The sequence below is a fragment of the Schistocerca gregaria genome, chromosome 4 (genome assembly GCF_023897955.1).
Source record: "Schistocerca gregaria isolate iqSchGreg1 chromosome 4, iqSchGreg1.2, whole genome shotgun sequence".
NCBI classification, from domain to species: domain Eukaryota; kingdom Metazoa; phylum Arthropoda; class Insecta; order Orthoptera; family Acrididae; genus Schistocerca; species Schistocerca gregaria.
In genome coordinates this window covers 429,135,270-429,150,364 of record NC_064923.1, presented here as the reverse complement: position 1 = coordinate 429,150,364, position 15,095 = coordinate 429,135,270, and the positions used below count along the sequence as shown (strand labels likewise).

General features: G+C 40.4%; 1 protein-coding gene across 2 annotated transcripts in view; it reads left to right on the top strand.

The window, feature by feature from the left end:
• LOC126267351 (uncharacterized) overlaps positions 1-15,095 on the top strand; it is a 191,744-nt gene that overhangs the window by 159,005 nt on the left and 17,644 nt on the right. The window lies entirely within an intron of this gene.

The window sequence follows — 15,095 nt, the reverse complement described above, 5'->3', positions numbered from 1 at the left end:
AACCAGTCATCCTGCCCACCTCCAATTCCTTAAAGAACTGAACCCACACATACAAAACAGGTTCAGACGTCTGATTACTTTACGAATGAGTTAATGCGTCGTATATTTGCCTTTAAGCAATGAACAAACGCTAGTGAAATTGGGACTACTAAATAATGGGATACAATCAGTCCCGCTTTGACCAATGACGTCAGAAGTTACCACCGATGATGTATTGAACAGATTTAACAGCAAAAAGACCAACGTTGAGAAACAAAGGAGTGCGGGACGGAGAAAACATATCACGTACATTTATATTTCGAACATAATATTAAGTATATTGCTTCTTTGAATCATAGCTTCCTGTTCTTCACTAGACCTGTACAGGTCTTTGACACATTCCGTTTATAGAAAACCAATACACAGTTATTTGTATCTTCAGGCTGACAGCTGTCACCATCCGCTCAGCACGAAAGTGTACTTCGTACCTTGGTTACTATGCCCCATGTTATCTCCGACCCTGAATGTTTACAACTAAGTTAGCTCACCTCGAAGTCATCTTTCGTCAGAATAGTTATCATAGTGAAAGACATATCAAACGTGTGATGTACTACCAACCAACTTTCAATCGGTGAGTGTTGAAACGACGTGGCACCAAAGTACACAGCATACTGGCCTTACGCAGGTAGAATTTCCAACAAGACTGGTCATATTCTACAGAAACATGAAGTGAAATGTGGTTTTAGAAACTGTCTAAGAGGGGCGTTTGAATAGTCCGTGCAAATACCGAGAGATGGGACCACCGGTGCGTTTCGATGTCATGTTTAGTTAGTAGCATCTTTGGAAAGAATGTACACCAAGTTTCAGCCATATTGGTCTATTTCTTTGTGTTTGGCATTCGTGTAAATCTAGGAAGTCGAGTGACTGTCAAAAAATGGACGAAAAAGACTTTCATGTGGTGATTAAACATTACCTTATGAAAGGCAAAACGCCTCAGGAGACTAAAGAGAAGCTTGATAAACATTACAGTGACTCTGCACCTTCGATTAAAACGTTTTATAAGCGGTTTCAAAATTTTTGGAGTGGTCATATGGGCACAAGTGATGCTGAACGTTCTGGACGTCCTGCGGAGGTCACGACTCCAGAAATCATTGCAAAATCCATGATGTGGTGATGGATGACAGAAGAGTTAAGGTGCGTGAGGTTGCTAGTGCTGTGGGCATCTTGAATGAATGGGTACATAATATTTTGGATAAACATTTGGACATGAGAAAGCTGTCCGCAAGATGTGTTCTGCGATTGCTCACGCTTGACCAAAAACGGAATCGTGTGAAGTGTTGCAAGGATGGTTTGCAGCTGTTCACGAAGGATCCGCAGGACTTTAAGCGTCGTTTCGTCACTGTAAATGAAAAACATGGATACATTCTATAATTCTAAGACCAACACGAATTACTTAGAAGTAGATACAATCGACATGACATTCCTTCACCAAAGAAGGCAAAGTAAGTATTTTTGAACTCGAGTCAAGAACAGTTGCCAACATGAATTACTTAGAAGTAGATACAATCGACACAGCGAAACAACTTACATCACTTAATAAAGGCAAGTCTTTCGGTACAGATTGCATACCATTTTGGTTCCACTTATAGTATGTAGATGTAAAAGTTCCATAAAAACTCTCACTTGACAATAAAACTGTACCTAAGGGCTGAAAAGCTGCGCAGGACAAAACAGTACTGAAGAAACGAAACAGGAGTAATCCACTAAATTACAGATCCAACACCGTCGTCGGTTCGAAGAAACGTATACCATGCTTGAGATCAATAATTACCTTGAAGAAGACGATCTATTGATATATAGCGCAGATTCAGGAGATCTCGTTCTTGTGAGACACAACTGGCTCTTCATTCGCACGGTGTAATGAGTGTTACCGACAGGTGATCCCAAATTTACTCAATTTTTCTAGATGTCCACAATGTTCTTGACACCGATTTTCACATGTAGCATCTAATCAAATGCGTGCACAAGAATTATCGTCTCATTCGTGCGACTGGAGTCTTGATTTACTGTCAGAAATGCCACAGTTCATAGTAATTGATAGGAAGTCACCGAGTAAAATAGAAATGATGTCCGGAAGGAAGGAAGGAAGAAAGCAAGAAAGATTGGTGTTTAACGTCCCATCGACATCGAGGCCACTAGAGATGGAGCACAAGGATGGGGAAGGAAATCAGCCGCGTCCTCTCAAAGGAACCATCCCAGCATTTTCGTGGAGCCTTTTAGGGAAATCGCGGAAAATCTAAAACACGATGGCCGGACGCGGACTTGAACTTCTGTACTCCCGAATGTACGTCTAGTGTGCTAACCACCTCACTCGTTGTGATATTTGGCATTACCCAAATAGGCCCTCTGCTGTTCCTAATCTATGTAAATGATTTAGAAAACAATATGAGCAGCGATCTTCAGTTTGCTGCTGGTTATTCTGTCGTGTACCGTCTAGTGAAATCATTACAAGGTCAGAACAAAATGCAAAATTATTAAGTCAAAGTATCTGTATGGTGCGAGGAAAAATTGACAATTGACTCCAAGCAATAAAGCGTGTGAGGTCATGCACGTGAGTACTAAAAGGAATCCGTACAGTTTCGGTTAAGCGTTAAATCTCAGCAATTTAACAACTACTTAACTACGGAAAACCATTATGAACAACCTAAATTGGGATGGTCATACCGATAAAGGTGTGCGGGAGGTGAAGAAAGGTCTGCGTTTTATGGGCAGAACACTTAGAAGATGCAAGAGATCTACTAAAGAGACTTCCGTAACTACACTTGTCCGTCCTCTTCCGGAGTTGCTGTGCGGTATAGAAACCATACCAAATAAGATTGACAGAGCACATAGAAAAAGTTCAAAGAATGGAAACTTATTTTGCATTATCGGAAAACAAGGGATATATGTCACGGACGTTATATACGAGTTGGGAAGGCGTTTCTCGTTGCGGCGAGATCGTTTTTTGAAACTCCAATCATCAACTTTGACCTCTAACTGCGAATATACAGGCTGTAACGCCTAAGTGCTGTATTTACTTGATTTGCTGACTAATAATTATAGCTCTTAGGAGTATTATATTTTAGGTTGTTTAGCCTCTAAATACATGTGGCAAGAGCAAGCCATTAACGCTTATCTTTTGCTGGGCAGCACCCGTCAGGTGTTGAAATGTGAACGCGTGTACGCAAAACGGTTACTCTATACTGCATGTGTAGTCCACTTAGGCTGCGCTCACAGTGGCTCCGATATCGGTGGATTCCGCCGACGACCGACATCGGCCCGAGATGGCCGATCTTTTCAAATCTGTACATCACTACGAGCGCGGTCACACTATAGCCGATCTTATCTCCGAAGTGCAGACTTCGGACGACAGTAGGTGAAATTCAAATCAGTTTGTTTTCTTCGGTCAAATTAACCGACATTCTCTTAAACGAAAGCAACTGATAACTCAAGTCCAAGAACGAGTGAGTTTGTGGCATCCTGAAGATGAAAATATCACAATCGGGATATATGGGTTGAAATCGCAGGTTTATTCGAAACTTAAAACGGGCAAAATCTTTACTGGAAATATTGGGCATAGATTATAACTTCGAAAAGTAATTTGTTTAAGTGAAAAGGGTGGCGTTTCTTATATGCTTATAGCTACTGTACTGATTTTTTTTTCTTTGTGGTAAGCTTTCATTAGTTGCTACAAACTATTGTTATGCCAGTAGGGTAGGTCCGACTACATTTGAGGGATCAACCACTGCTGCAACATGTCCAAGTAGCAATATCCAGTGACAGTGCTCTGGGCGAAGAAGAATGGGCCATACAGTCTTCGACGTGACAAGGCACAAAAAACATTTACCTTTGGGGAATCATACTCAAATTCAATGCATTCGTGTGGATGCTTTGTATCCCAGATTCGACAATTATGCACGCTCACTGTCCCATTAGTGTGAAAAGTGGCTTCGTCGCTAAAAATTAACCGATCAACAATGTCATCGCCATCCTCATTCAATTGTTGCACCTGTGAACAAAACTCAAAACGCTTGTTTCGGTCGTCGTCATTGAGATTCTGCACTAGCTCCAATTTGAATGGTTTCATAGACAGCTTCTGTCGGAAGACTTTCCACACTCTCATTGGAGCCATTTCGAGTTGCACGACACACCGATTTCTTATCAATGTCTCTCGTACGCGCTCCACATTCACTTCATTCACACTGGGACGCCGGGCACAAGCAACCGGTCATAACGAAATTGTTGTGCCAGTGGTAAATGGCCTTCCTTGTTGGTGGTTTCTTACTGTACTTGGCTCTAAAAATCCGTTGAACGGCTGTAGCACACTTGTTTTCGACGAAATCCAACACACACAAAGCTCGTTCTGCACCTGAATTCGCCATGTTTGCGACTAGCACTGACTAACGGCACTAACCCCCCCCCCCCCCCCCCCTCGATCCCCAAAATATAACTTGCCGCCATCCATATTTTTATCTTCCCTTTTAGTTCAACTGGTAACAACACGAACAAAATATATAAAATGCTAAAATATCAGGGGCATAACTAACCTAGGACAACTGAGACAACGCCCTGCCACCTACTCCGCCCCCCCCCCCCCCCGGACACGCGAACAAAGGACCTTCTGGCGCCCTTAGGAAAGAAAGGAAAAAAACAAACCAAAAGAATGAGGATTAATTAAAATGTAGAGTTGGGAACATTATAGCCCGGTTAAAATTACTTGATAGTTGACGTCTGTCACATGCCGCTACAGTGTTGCCACATCGTCCCGCCGACATGTGCGAATGAGGTGTGCTTGCTTGTATGTGTGAATGGAGTGTGTTTCTCTTTTGCTGATAAAGGCTGTGGCCGATAACCTTATGTAAGTGTGTTTTAATTGTGCCTGTCTGCAACTTAACGCGTCTCCTTTATAGTAAGTAACAGTCTATCTTTTCCTACATTGTTGATGCACTGATTTTAATTTAGTGTTATTTCTTCTGATGTTTATCGCTCCGCTGCCTTGTGGAATACTGAAATATTGCAACCACCAAGTAAATACTACAGTTCTACCATTAAACTGCTATGGGTAGTTAATTAGGATAGTAGAAATGCCTAAATATTTTTAACAACCGTAACGCTGGTGAGGGACTCAAAATCGGTATTCTTCTTATTTCTTGTAACAGACTTACCGATAGTTAGAAACTATCACAACAGCACATATACAATAAACGCAGCGATCTTCCATTAAATTCGACTGCAACTAAGAACTGAACTGATCGATGGCCTTGTTGACTATCGATAGTGCGTATCCCGTTTCCGTCGAATGATTGAAAATCAAAATATCTTTCAGTTTCACTACAGGGCAATTAGCTCGTTCGTAATTTCATTTGAGTGATAGAGGGGCCCAGACCTCCCCCCTCCCTTACTTTGGCTACGTTCATGCTATTACCGATTACCGATTCTTTACTAGAGAGACGAGAAGCCGAGAAAATGTGAACTGGTATTGAGGATACGAACTGCAATGACACAAAGAAGAAAAGTTTAATTACTTGTCAGCAGAAGCGAGAATTTGAAATCACATTTCACTCCATTAATACCCAAAATTTTCAATACGTTTTTGATTTCAAAGGTTAATTAGTTTTCAGAGAAAAATACATCTTAATGCATGAAATCCATCTATACTTCGTTATAAGTTCTTAGAAAACTGAATTATTTATTATACGAGTATGTGCACGGAAAACGAGTGTTTCAAGATATCAAAGTGAGACACTCGCTGTTCGAACATTATCTCTGCAAGCATATACGCAAGTGCGCTTGGTACGGAAACATCGTAGGTAAGTGGATAATTGTAGTAGTCTGATTTTCCTGTAATTAAAAGATTTATAAAATTGAGGCTTCTCCAAGACAAACTGCTTCAGACAAGCCGTAATAAACACTTTGAATGGCTGGTTTGCATTATCATAATATCCTGAATGTCTTGTCGAAAACAGGCATACTCGTTAACACATATACGCCTGTGACAATTTGTGTTGAGCGTTCGGAGAAAGGTGCAGTCGATTTTACGCTTGTCTTTTGAGAGCCACGGAATGGCAGAGCACAGCTGTCAGTTGTTGGCTTTACCTTCAGATTACTATGTCGTCATGTACATTTCACGGATTTCTTGAGATTTTGCTGACTAGGGACGGACACATTCGCGCTGTTCGCTAATCGTCTCGTCTCCCAACTGCTAAACAACGGCGTGGGTCGCAGCAGAGACCACTGTGTTGTTTAGAACTGTGGAAACTACCGCCTAATCAAGGAAACCGTCCAGCACTAACAATAGTTCACAGATCTGATATTGACCTACCGTGACGCATGCACAACCGTTTAACAGAACCTACAGCTGTCCCAAAGTCTGAACATTATCTTTCCAAGCTAAGACATTAAAAAAAAAAAATACTTACAGACCCACAGCCAAAATGTATTTCTTGAAGAGCATCGTCTTTCCGCTGTTGTCTGTAATAATTTAACTTCCAATTCAGTCAACGCCGAAAAGATGATATCCTTCAAAAATGTGAAAAAAATACTTTCATTCTAAACAGGGTAACAGTTTTCTGAATAGGAAAATGGCAGGTCGTATAGTCACAAGACTGTTTGCATGGAGAACCAGAAGCAAGAAACATCTGACGAAGACTGCGCAGTGAAATACGATGCGTGGGCGAAATTTTGTTGACTTGAGAATGAGGGCCGGCCGGAGTGGCCGAGCGGTTCTAGGCGCTACAGTCTGAAACCACGCGACCGATACGGTCGCAGGTTCGAATCCTGCCTCGGGCATGGATGTGTGTGAAGTCCTTAGTTTAGTTAGGTTTAAGTAGTTCTGAGTTCTAGGGGACTGATGACCTCAGCAGTTAAGTCCCATAGTGCTCAGGGCCATTTTTTGAGAAACAGGTGGGGCGGAATGGAGAGGGGATGGGCATTTTGAGAACTTGTCCCCAGGGCCCCCATAACTGTAGTTACACCTCTGTAAACAGTCCCAATACAACAATAATAATTTGTTTACATCAGCGCTTACAACTGGTACGTACAACACTCAACCACATCTTCCAAGAAATTTCAGTTCAGGGAAATACCGTACGCCATTTCAAAAGGTATTGCTTGAAAATTTGAGGAGTATATCTGTCACTCAACTCATTTAGGAGCTGCAACAGCAACAAACTTGAAAAATTTCGACATCGTCGTAATTTACACGGTGTATAATCGATCTGGACACTCATCATTTTTCTTTAACGGATGCTATGGCTAAGCGATTTGTAGATGGTCGATGGGAGGCGTTAGGAATTATGTTTCTTTCAGCAGTTTCCACCTGCGTTCACCTTTTTCCCCGCTTGGTGTGGAGGAACCATTGTTTGAACGAGCACCTTCATCAGGCTGGAAGTTTCTCTGCAGCCGATCGGGCCACCATCTAAGCCACATGGGCTGCCCCTCCGACAAACAAGTGAAAAGTATTCTGCTTTAAACTCAACCAGCCGCGGGCCTAGGATTTGGTTCTGTGTGCTTACGGTTTCTTATTGTTTCTGCCTCCCCCCTCCCCCCGTTACTCGAACACCCAGTGTAACTTGCTGTCATCCCCAATATTTAACTGCCACGATTGTCTATGAATTGAATAATAATAACAGCAATAATAAATAAATTTTGTCAACATGCAGTAATAATAATTTGTGCGATAATAATATAACATATTTTAGTGATGTAATGATTTGTTTTTGTCATTCAATAGTACACCGCTTAGCATAATGTCAAAGAAACTGCAATTCAGAAAAATATAGCCACTGTAAAGTATAGTCCGAAAATTTGGGTAGAACATAAATCACGCAATTACGATGGGCGTTCGGTAAATAATGCAGCACATTTTTGTTTCCTGAAAGCAGGTTGGTTCTATTCAGGATTCCAATACAGCATACTACTGTCACACTTTTGGTTACATAACCCTGCCTTTCAGCATAATTCAACGGCCGTACGAGGAGGGCCTGTATGTCCTTAATAGTAGTACTCTACAGATCGACGTCGAAGCCGTGACGATGTTTGAAGGGGGGGAAAAAAAGGCCTGTCACGGCCAGCCTCATAATGCGCGAGCTATTCTGCACAGATGTCCCTTCCTTGCTCTTTATGGTCTTCTGTTAGGCGGCAAGGACCCAGTGGTAGGGATGCTGAAACAACGGGTTTTCGTCAACACCCGTTATTTTCGTCTATAGTTTAACCATTAAAACCCCTCAAAAATAACTGATTTTCGGTTTTGTTGTGGCTGTGCTCTCCTGGTTGAATGAGGAGAGGGTAGTATGATAGCTGAGTGGCCAGTTTCCTCTCACTACAAAGCACAATGCACACGTGGTTAAAATACACTTTATTACAGGAACCAATCGAGTGCTTGAGTTCTATGGTTAACAACCATCAGATGACATGTACTAATTCTTGAATCTTGTCCGTGTCCATATATCACAACTATAAACAATGACTAACGTTCCCTCACAGTTGGCTGAGGTGCGAGGCGACAACCGTCATTGTGGAAGACTAGAGCACAGTGCGACGTATAGAGGTGCAATGCAAAATGGGTCCCGATGCGATGAACTGAGGTGAAATATTGAGGGATTGAGACAGCGCGGTCGGCGGCGGCGGCCCATATGCACGCTACCCAGGGTGTGTTAGCGGCGCGTAGCCGGGAGCGTGTCTTGGTCTTCTCTTGTTATTGGTGAGCTTAGTTCAGCGTCTGGTACACAATGTTTCACACTGCCGACCGGTGTGCTGGCGAAGGTGTCCGCCATGAGATTGAGGCTATGTCAGAAATCGATCTTAATGTCTCGAGCAAAGATGGCGAAGATGAAGTACACGGCAAGAGCGAAATGTTACAAGGCGCTGACTAACCTGCATCGTCACTTTTGGGTGGAATCAGTTTTTCGTCCGGAAGCAATCAGAAAATTAAAGGTTCAGTTATTATTCCAAGTTTGTTGTATTTCAATAAAACTATACGTATATTGATCAAATCTACCTTCTCTTCAAAGAAACACTGAGCATGTTTTCATCTTGTGTGACGTTGCAAGTATGTTGTGTCTCCACCCGTTTTTAATCATTTGAAGCAAATGGAGTACTCTACATCATAGCCACCGCACTTCGTAAAATACTTCCAGCCTATAGATGGTACCTTTCTACAATATAAACTGATGTCTCAGGGCGACAACGAAAAACTGCAGTATAGACCAGCAGCTGTGGGCAAGTGTTCCAGCCTACACGTACTCGTGTACTGTGTAACAGGCCAAGCCACACGGCAATACATACATCGTCTCAGCAGTGCCGTGCCAATTCATATGCAATGTCGTTATTGCTTGTTTCTCACTGGCGGAGTTTTTTAAAAGGCAATATTCGCATTTCCCATTTTCTATAATGTCAGTTTTAAGGCTATTTTGTCTAAAACTGACATGGTGAGACTGTGGCTTTTTACAATTAATGTAGGTTGATTCTTACAAAGAAGAAAAGTATTAATAGTGGCTGGTTGCTGTTTTCTTCTTTGTAAGAATCAACCTACATTAATGTCAGTTTTAGAAATAAACCTTACTCGCTTTTTTAAAAAGTTTTATTTAAAAACCAAAAATTGTAGCACTGCTGCCATGACAAATTGATTTGTGTGTGTGTGTTTTCTATCTCGTTATTAATATGAAATTAAAGAAAGCTGTTATAAACGAGACCATACAAATACTGAAAAATGCCGTTATTCAAAATTAAAATAATGGTATCGGTTTTAACCGCTTGGTTTTTCTCGTCCCTATGAAGTGGACACACAGTTGAGTACTTCAACTGGTGGAGGAATGTGTCAACACAACCAACAGAGACGTCCAGTTTTGCAGTGAGGTGTTTCATTGTGATCCGTCGATCACTTCGAATGGGTGTGTCCGCACATTCCAAAATTGCATGAGCCGCAGCTATTTGCTGCAAAGCCGGAGCGTGGGAGATCGGACAGGTTGCTGCAAAGCCGGAACGTGAGAGATCGGACAGGTTTGCGCGACCTTGTTGCGATGAGGACAGATACCTCGCCCAAAGACTCACCATGCTTTTGTTCACTGCCAGGTCTCCCAGGACATTATACAAGCGTTTATGAGTATGTATGATGGTCTCGTTTTCCTCCAAAAGAAATTCATTGACAGCACTCTGCTTAGAACGTACCTCCATTACAGACGCTATTTTGAAGGGTACGTTTAGTGCCACCACCTATGGGAACTTCATGAAACTACTGTGGCTGAAGCGTGAATATTCCGGGGTATTGCACAACAAATTTCGTATTTTTTTCAACCGAAATTGTCTGAGAAAAAAGGAATGTTGCATTACCAATTTAACACCCTTCGTAATTTACATTCTGTAATAACAGCACACTCTCACAACTTTGGTTAAGTCATAATTTACACAATTTAAAATTGAAGAGTGCACTCCTAGCTATCAGTAGTTCACTAAGTACTAACTCTAAACACTGATCTGAAAACTGTAGCTACTCAAGCATGCAAATAAGGTGACTGCTGTTTCTTTCAGTCATTCTGACAATGTTTAGGAAGTACATTATTTTGTATTGATCAGTCCCTATCTTCTCTGTCTTCCTTACTTTACTTAATAATAATAACAACAACAATAATAATAATAATGTTTATTCAGCATCGAATAATCAAATACAATCCCTAGAAGTAATACAGTTTCCGGACATCATACATATTATTCTTCTGAATATGTCAGTTTATAAATTACAAACTAAAGATTTGTTTGTATTAATAAATTTTACATTTTGATACATTTTACATTTGGTAGTATACAATCACAATATTACAAATATTGTTTTTATCAACATTATATTAGTTGTAGGTTAGAGCCTACCTAAAACTATGAGCTTGACATACTTATGAAGCACTTTTCATACAGCTGTACTACTCATCTAGAGAATAAAAACGGTTTTCAATTAGAGTTATTTTTAGCTGATATATTAATTTGTTAGTAGGGAGGGTTGTGAGACTTTTTGGTAGGGCATTGGCTAGCTCCAGTCCAGCATAAAGTCCATTTTTTTCATATAAAGCTCTTCTGTGGCTATTTACATGGTATCTGAACTTTTGCCTTGTATTGTACTGCTGCAGGTCATAGTTGAAATGTGGATTTATTGTTTTCACAATCAATATAACTTTCAATATGTATACACCTGTAATGATAAGCACACCTAATATTGGGAACAGATTCTGACATTATTCTCAAGGTTTGGCACCACAGATAATTCTGATAACTTTTTTCTGTAGTATTAAGAATGGGCTCAGGTTGGCTTGAGTTGTTGCACCCCATATTTCTACAGCATAGTTTAAATTTGATGAAAATAGGGCATGATAAGCAGTTTTTAGTACACACGTCCTTACAATATTTGCTAATCATGTTTATAGCAAACACATTCTTCAACAGCTTACACGCTAAGGAATCGATATGCTTGTCCCATTTGAGGCTGTCCTGGATTGTAATTTCCAAGAACTTTGTCCATTTTTCCTTTTTTAAAATGTCATTTCCTGCTGAGAATTTCATGTCCAATTCTATTTGTTTCCTTGTGTTAAATTCCATCATTGCACTCTTTGAAGCACTTACATTTAGATGGCTTTCATTAAAATGCTTGACTATTTCATTAGTTACACTGTTGCACAGCACCGTCAGGCTCTCATATATTACACTATTAATTTGTCATCTGCATACAATATTTTTATACAGTTAGGAGAACAATACTGTATATCATTAACATAAATCAAGAAAAGAAGGGGTCCCAAGACAGAACCTTGCGGCACTCCATATTTGATACCAGTAATTTTAGATCTGTAAGACCCACTGTTTGTTTTAAGCAAGACAATTTGTTTTCTATTGCTCATATACAATTTTATTAGCTCATAGCCAGTTCCTCTGATACTTCCTGTGGTTAACTGAATCTTCTATCGGTTCTTGGTACAACAACATTATAATAAATGAAAAGCACTAGTTTGTTTTTGTTCTACGGAATTACTAACTGGTTTTTGCTTACAAGGCCATCTTCAGACATTTGCTGACTATTGACACCAAAGAAGTTCTTTGGTGACAATAGCCAGTAAATATCTGAAGATGGTCTTGTAAGCCTAAAACCAGTTAGTAACAATGGAGAACAAAAGCAAACTAGAGTTTTTTATTTATTCCTGTGGTTTGCTGGTTCTACCTGTAGAATCACAAACCATCTCAGATTTGAAACTTGCTGACAGATTAAACCTGTACACTAGACTAGGACCAGAACCTGGGGCCCTCACCAGTTGCAGGAACATGATCTACCATCTGAGCTACCTATGCATAACTATGGATTTTGAATTGTACAATCAAAACATTTAGAAGAATTTTCTGATGCTGTTTCTGTGGAGTTTTCAGGACATCAACACGCAGGGCTTCCCCACAGATGTTGAGGACTATTAAGTCCAAACTTTGAGTAGTATTTGTAAGTATGTGGTGATGTTGAGCCTGGCCCTTGTTGTTTCTCAATGAAACACATAGCACAGGTCCCTGGGAACATTGCGAAAGTCAGCATGATGCAAAACCCGGGCACACTCACTAACATGCACCTGTGCAATTCTTATTCTTTTTCATTTCCATAAAGTACCAGCAGCAGGTCTTCTGATGGCTGTGTACTTGTTCAACAAGGACTGTCCACTGAATCTCAAATTCTTCAGTGATTTCTTCCAGCAGACTAATTATTAGCTGTTTTCCCACTACATTGTCTCCCTTGAAAAGAATAACAATGTTATAAGAACTTCTTGACAAATTCAGAACTGGGATCTTGCCTTTCATGGGTAATGTTCTTACTGATTGAGGTATCTAGCCCTGTGGCATGACCCACCCTCACTGCTACACTTCCATCAGCACTTAACTTCACTCACTTCCGAGCTTCATTCAAGGTCTGTTAGGAATGGTGAATAAGTCAATGCTCCACAAAATCCTTCCTCACATAAGTACTAGATCTTCCAGGTATGCCGGAGAACCTCTATGAAGCTAGGAATGTGGGAGATGTAACAGAAATAAAGCAGTGAGGTTGAGGGGGGAGGGGGGGAGTGAGGGCTGGTTGTGACCTGATTCCAGATGTGAGTCCCATTCTAGCCTACAGTCTTAAACTGGCAGGATGTCTCAAAAACAATGTGCACTCCGTTGCAGAGTGAAAGATTCATTTTGGAAGATTGTTTCTTACGAATATCATTTCACTAACTTCATTGTGCTAACACCTAAGCTTCGATGTCACTCTGATGTTGTCAGTACAAGTTAACATTCTTCATTATAGAAGTTTAGATGCAAATATTATACATCACAATTCAGCTCTCACATGCAACACTACGTTGGTACATTATGACTGCTTGTTGCAGTTACCATGGATTTCGGTATGGTAGGTGGCAGATCAATCTTTATTTCATCCTCATTTGACTGCTACGCTACAGATCAGGCTATCACCACAATTTAGATTGTGGAGCAATAAGGGTGGGAGGCAGAGGGGAAAAGGGAGGACAGGGCAGTGTCTCTCTCAAACCAGTGAAGTTAAAGGAATCCTCTGTGAGTTTTAATGGTTCTAATTTGATTAGCACAAGGGTGTTAGAGAGACATTCCATAAACTTTGATAGAAGTTTCATTGAGAAGTAAGTCATGCATCAAATAAAAAATTGTTTATTTATTTGATATTTTTCTGAACAAATGTCTTTATGGTAGACTACTACCATATATAAACATGTCTCGTATTGCTGCCAACCTTAAAAACATGCATTTCTTACTAAAATCATGGAACAAATTTTTTGTATAGGGTATAGGCATAACGAGAAAGACTGGTGTTTTTTCTTTGAGTAGGTTTTGTGAATATATCAGCAATGCATGCAAATAATAAAACATTTAGACAAACAGTTTAATGCTGTATTCGACATTTATATGAACACATTAAATGATGATGGCGTCCTCTTGGGTAAAATATTCCGGAGGTAAAATAGTCCCCCATTTGGATCTCTGGGCGGGGACTACTCAGGAGGACATCGTTATCAGGAGAAAGAAAACTGGCGTTCTACGGATCGGAGCGTGGAATGTCAGATCCCTTAATCGGGCAGGTAGGTTAGAAAATTTAAAAAAGGGAAATGGATAGGTTAAAGTTAGATATAGTGGGAATTAGTGAAGTTTGGTGGCAGGAGGAACAAGACTTTTGGTCAGATGAATACAGGGTTATAAATACAAAATCAAATAGGGATAATGCAGGAGTAGGTTTAATAATGAATAAAAAAAATAGGAGTGTGGGTAAGCTACTACAAACAGCATAGTGAACGCATTATTGTGGCCAAGATAGACACGAAGCCCACGCCTACTACAGTAGTACAACTGATGATGAAATGTATGATGAGATAAAAGAAATTATTCAGGTAGTGAAGGGAGATGACAATTTAGTAGTCATGGGTGACTGAAATTTGAGAGTAGGAAAAGGAAGAGAAGGAAATATATTAGGTGAATATGGATTGGGGCTAAGAAATGAAAGAGGAAGCCGCCTGGTAGAATTGTGCCCAGAGCATAACTTAATCATAGCTAACACTTGGTTGAAGAATCATGAAAGAAGGTTGTATACATGGAAGAACTCTGGAGATACTAAAATGTTTCAGATAGATTATATTATGGTAAGATAGAGATTTAGGAACCAGGTTTTAAATTGTAAGACATTTCCAGGTGCAGATATGGACTCCGACCACAATCTATTGGTTATGAACTGTAGATTAAAAGTGAAGAAACTGCAAAAAGGTGGGAATTTAAGGAGATGGGACCTGGATAAATGGACTAAACCAGAGGTTGTACAGAGTTTCAGGGACACCATAAGGGAACAGTTGACAGGAATGGGGGAAAGAAATACAGTAGTAGAAGAATGGGTAGCTGTGAGGAATGAAATAGTGAAGGCAGCAGAGGATCAAGTAGGTAAACCGACAAGGGCTAGTAGAAATCCTTGGGTAACAGAAGAGATACTGTATTTAATTGATGAAAGGAGAAAATTCAAAAATGCAGTAAGTGAAGCACGCAAAAAGGAATACAAACATCTC